This window comes from Mus caroli, chromosome 2 (assembly GCF_900094665.2).
Source record: "Mus caroli chromosome 2, CAROLI_EIJ_v1.1, whole genome shotgun sequence".
Taxonomy (NCBI): domain Eukaryota; kingdom Metazoa; phylum Chordata; class Mammalia; order Rodentia; family Muridae; genus Mus; species Mus caroli.
In genome coordinates, this window is record NC_034571.1 from 60,668,157 (window position 1) to 60,674,156 (window position 6,000).

A 6,000-nucleotide genomic window follows, 5' to 3' on the forward strand; every position below is an offset into this window, starting at 1 on the left:
ACATGAAACTCAAGAAGAAGGAAGATACTTTGATCCTTCTTAGAAGGGGGAACAAAATACCCCTGGAAGGAGTTACAGAGACAAAGTTCAGAGCTGAGACTGAAGGAATGACCATCCAGAAACTGCCCCATCTGGGGATCCATCTCAGATACAATCACCAAACCCAGACACTTTTGTGGATGCCAACAAGTGCTTGCTGATAGAAGCCTGATATAGCTGTCTCCTGAGAGGTTCTGCCCCAGTGCCTGACAAATACAGAGGTGGATGCTCTCAGCCAACCATTGGGCTTAGCACAGGGTCCCCAGATAAGGATCTTGAGAAAGGACTCAAGGAGCTGAAAGGGTTTGCAGCCCCATAGGAGGAACAACAATATGAACCAACCAGTACCCCCAGAGACTAAACCAGCAACTACACATGGAGGGACTCATGGCTCCAGCTGCATATGTAGCCGAGGTTGGCCTAGTCGGTCATCAATGGGAGGAGAGACCCTAGGTTCTTTGAAGGCTCAATGCCCCAGTGTAGGAGAATGCCGGGGCCAGGAAGCAGGAGTGGGTGGGTTGGGGAGCAGGGGGAGAGGGAAGGGATTGGGGGTTTTCAGAGGGGAAAACCAGGAAAGGGGATAACATTTGAAATGTAAATAAAGAAAATATCTAATAAAAAGAGTAGATTTTTTAAAAAGTAAAAAAATAAACAGCAAAGCAGTACAGATATAAAGTTGGGTAAAGGCAGAAAGAGATATTTCTGATCAAAGTGGCCACTATAGGCAACACTAGAGATTTCCAATTACTTAGATGTAAGACCACAAGAGGGAGACAAGAGAAGAGAATGGATATGAAGCCAGTGCCTGCTCCCCAATGTACTTTCAAGCCATAATAGGGCTTACCTATCAGACAGCAAAGTGGTGAGAAGTTTGGCATTTTAAGAGGGCAAAATGCTTTAGAGGATATAAGATATAAGATATAAGACAGGGATGGATAAAAGACAGGAATCAATTGTGAATAGCCAAGATGCCTATCTGTCTCACCTTTGTTTGCAGTACATGGCTTTGCACCTACAACCAAATGCCCCAAGCACAAGTCAAATGGATAAGAGCCCAGCAAAGCATCAATGGTTATCTGAACAACGGCCGTGGGAATACAGCGGGTTCAACTGAAGGACGGAGTCAAGGATGACAGACAGATGGATTGTTTCGTTTGCTCCCTTCGTCCTCAGTGGCGTGCTGGCTGTGGACTAGAAACACTGAGGAAGGAGTGACAGGTGGCTGGAGGGAAGGATAGCGAGAGAGAATGAATTTAAAAGCCCCACTAACCACCCTCCTCAATGAGGCGCTGTCTTGAAATTTCAACACAAGGTCTGCACTCCGATGCTTCTCAGAAACCTCTTCTCTGCACCCTGTTCCTTGGGGTCATCACTAACCTGCTAGTATGAAGCAGCCTCTGTTTCTTTGTCAAGTTCTCTCTGATAAAGCAAAGCAGTAAGCCAATTACTGAGATCATTCAGATGAAAATTTTACTTTTGCCTGAATTAGCCAGAGAATTGAGGCGTAAATGGACCTTTTCACTTGACTGATTGGGATAATTGCTTCGCTTTGCTAGGGGAGACCTATCTTTGGAAGTCTGTGTTTGGCCACCAAAACATGTTTGTAATATCCATTATCGACGTTTCTTGAAACAGCCACGCGTGGCTAGTTGCCACACTCAAAAGCTTGGAGGCAGCCTTTTAGGTTGTTGAAACAATGGGGATGGGAGTCAGATGGCATCTCTGAGAAGCTCAGTTGCTTCAATTGTTTCCGTTTTTTGGCCATCTCTAAAACATGTCAGCTCAGTCCTGCTGAGCATCCAGGGACGTCAGGGTTTGGGGTCGGGGAAGTTGGGGGGATAGCGTGGTTGCGCAAGTCTGTTCGGTGGATAAAATACACACACACACACACACACACACACACACACACACACACACACACACACACTAACTCACTCACACAGAGTAAGAATTACCTCCAGGTGCACAGGAACAAATAGCTGTTCCTGAAAGGACTGTGTGGGCGGACTTAAAAGAAACGTGTAATTTACATTTAATATTGAAGGAGTGAGAGGACTTCATAAAGAAACCTGAGCTGGAGCAGGCAATTAGTAACAGCAGCGGGACTGGCAGCCAAGCCTTTGGCCTGCGTCCTAGGAAATGGAAGCTTTGGCTTAACAGCGTGGAGCACTGGAAAGAAGAAATCTAAAAGCTCAGCCTTGAGCTCTGCGGCAGCCTTTCCTGCTGTGGCGGTGATGTGAGCCTATAGGGTACAGTATGCTCAGCAGTGGCCTAGAAAAGCAACTGAACAAGATGGACACCAGAAAAGCCCCGCAGACCTCAGATCTCTGCAATCACTTTGTGATGGCGCCCCTTACTGGTCAACAGGCAGAACACCAGAGGTCTACATCCTGAATGGAAATGTGAGGTTTTCACTCAGGCGATCCCTGGTGTTTCTGCGTTAAAATAATAATAATAATAATAATAATAATAATAATAATAATAATTTCATTATAAGAGATTTTATTATGTTCTGAATAATGAAATAAAGGAAAGAAAATAATAGCTGTGGCTTTAATAAAATTTATCAGCTTTATTCATTGAATTGTTTTAAAAGAGTTAAATGCTAAGTTTCATGTTTATAAAATGACTCCTTTAAACTTTTAAATTTTATTTCGCACAGATTTTCAAACCACTAGAAGACACATACAAACCACAGAACTGATCTTTCTCAAGTAACCCCCTCCTCAGATTGTAAAAAGGAAGTTGGCATTAAAATAACCAGTTTCTTTCTTTTTTTTTTTTTGGTGGCTATTGTTTTGTTTGAGATATTGCTTTAATTATGATAAATATGACAATATGACAAAGCCCTTAAGGAATGCTTGACATTTTGTAACAATCACAAGCCATTGAAAAATCCACTTTATTAAAATATAGATGAACTGAGAAAAATCAAACCATTGTATCTACAGTTATAAAAATTGAGTGTTCATATTTCACATTGCTCTGAAGGTCATTAAAATATCAAATAATCCATAAAGCATATCTCACCTTTTTTCTCAGCAGATTTACACATAGTGTCAATTTACTAAAAGTGAGTCCTAGAATAACCTTAATATAACCTTTCCTTCATAACCTTAATATCATTGTACTGGCAATATTCAATATTTTGTGTATATTTTGAATATCAAGAAGTCTTTGGAGACCAAGTTAGTTATTAGTAGCTGAACAACATTTTCTTTTAACATAAACCAATCGTAAGCTATCTTACTGTGCAAAACAACATCAGCACGAAAAAAGTTCCCACAATTACGCAGATATTTATTTAAAAAAAAAAAACCTCAGTAGATTCTGCACTTGGTAGATTTATTCGTGTACAATATACCTAAAAATAATTCATTTCAGATATGTCCTTTCTGTGAACTCTTTTTACTAGTATATTTTTAGTCACAAGATTCTAGAATGTGTTAAAGAAGCAAGGGGCACCCAAAGCCCCCACAGCATTGACTCTGGTCTGCCTTCAGGCCTGCCCCGAACCAACCGGCAAAGCTTTGCCCTGTTTCTTCCTCCTCAGACAATGGGACTCAGAGAGCTTTTGCCACCCTGGACACTGAAAGAGGCGGACATCCACAATGTTCCCTTAGGTTTCTACCTGGGAGTGACAGGTGTCCCTCCCACTCAAACATTGCAAAGTCCATCACACTGACACAGAAGTGGATTTTAATTCCTATTACCCTCACAAGCTATTTCCTACAGATATGCTCTCACCATTCATGGGGAACAAAGGCACTAGGTAATCCTGCCCTACCATGTGCTTGCAAAGACAGAACTGGCAGGGAGCAGCACCGTCTCCTACAGGAATCAGCACAGGATATGGTGCAATTTATGTTTTCTTTTCTTTTCTTTTCTTTCTTTCTTTTTTAAACAGAGAGAGGCCTAACAATTTATTTGCTGGTTAGGTTTAATGTCTGGACTTCTTTCCAGGACTTACATTTTTACTGAAATAAATTGAGCTTAAATTGAGCTCTTGGGAGATTTCACAGTGATTGACTGATTAGGTTGTTAGGGCCACTCCGCATGGGCGGGGGGGCACGAGGGCAATGGCAGGGGAGCAGCTGCTTTCGGGTCTCTGGCCTCATCTTGAGTGTTGTCATGGTGACAACTGCCAGCAGGAACCTACTGGGAGCCCAGTGGACGCCTTGGCTGCCAGAGCTGTGTATCTGACAATGCGCCATTCCCAGCCTTCCAGAAATAAGCAGCACAGACCCTTTAGCTGTGCTGTTCTTTGCTTTCTACCTAAGGGGAGATTTATTCTTGCTTGAACTACCAATTGCCCGCTGTCAGTTCAGACAAAACAACTCCATTTTCGAGTTTCTTCTTGTATGCTTCCTCTCTGCTGATTTTTCCATACAATGCCATCATCCTGTTCCCATTTTTCAACTAATACAGTTACTAGAGAAACCTCAACTCATGATTTTTAGGTATAATGGAAAAGCAAACAGGTCCCATAGTGGTGTACTGCCTAACTTACACGATCTTCTGAGGTTGTGTAAGTTATGTGTTCAGTGCCCATATGATGTTCAACACACTTGCCGGTAGCTACTTGAAATGTCTCACTTGGCATGTGTCCAATACAACCAAGTAGCATATTTCCTAACTGATTTTACCTTATTTTACACGTAAGTAACTGCATATGACCCGGAACATTGTGTAGAAAGCATAGTTTCAGGGTTATACTTAAAGTCGACTACCTAGCCATAGAGGAAATAGTAGTGTCTCACTTAAAATTGTGTACATATTACTGTCTCTAAAGCAGACGGAGGTCATTGCCAAATAAGGTGTACCATAGCATTCTCTGACTGGTTCTTGTAAGTTTAACTCCCAAGTCCTAATCGCATAGCTAAAAAGCAGTAAGGGAGGGTGATGACCTGTGTAGTACAGGTCGTACTTTAGAAGCAAGACCTAAATGGGGAAAATGCTGCTGTCTCTAAATCACGTATTACCTACATCATTGTGAATTTGAAGGGGAGCCAGATATTAGCTAGAAGACAACAGTTCTGGCCCCAGATATATTTATATCTATGTCTACCTATATATCTGTTTCTATCTATATCTATCTATATTATTCTGTATATCTACATTTACATGTATATCATCTATGTTTATGTCTGTATTTTTATCTATATCCATCTATATGCATGGGTACTTACCTCATTGGGCATTCTCTTTAATATAACATTTGCCTAGCATGTGTAGATAGATAGATAGATAGATAGATAGATAGATAGATAGATAGATAGATAGAGAGCAACTGTTATATTACCAAGTATGCTTAATGAGGTAGGTATTCTGATTTTTGTTTCTGTTTGTTATAGTTGCTGGTGCTCATTTTGGGACTTTCCCTAAAATTCCTCTTCTGTATTACAAGGGGCATAAGACTTAGTGTGCTTACAATATGCTAATGCCTTACATACATCTCATTTGTGATTTTTAACAACCCATAAACTGAGGGTTATTCTGTGCAATTCACAATTAAGCTGAAGGTTAGAAAAGTTCAAGCACTTAAGATTTTCCAGCTAACAGTTGAAAGAACCACCTCCATTCAAAGAGTGTCTCCAGAGCTAGGTGGTTAGGAAATTCCACTCCAGTGGCGCTAGTATCTCTTGCAACTTTTAGTTACATTTTAAATGAGTGCCACACATTTAAACAGGTTGGAAATGTGTCAGTATACTCATATAAAAGGGTGCTAACAACTGTAACTATTAGCCATGCCCAAACCTGTATTCTCATAAGATGTTTCCAGTCCAGCCAGTGGACTTGAATCTTGGGTTTGAATTAGAATAACCTTGGACATTCATAAAATTATAGAAGCCAGGGAATTTCTCACAGAAATCAGAATTAAATTAAATCAGGGTTAAATCAGAATCTCTGGGAGTGGGGCTAAGGGACCCATTTGTATGATCTCACTGAGCAGGTTGAGGT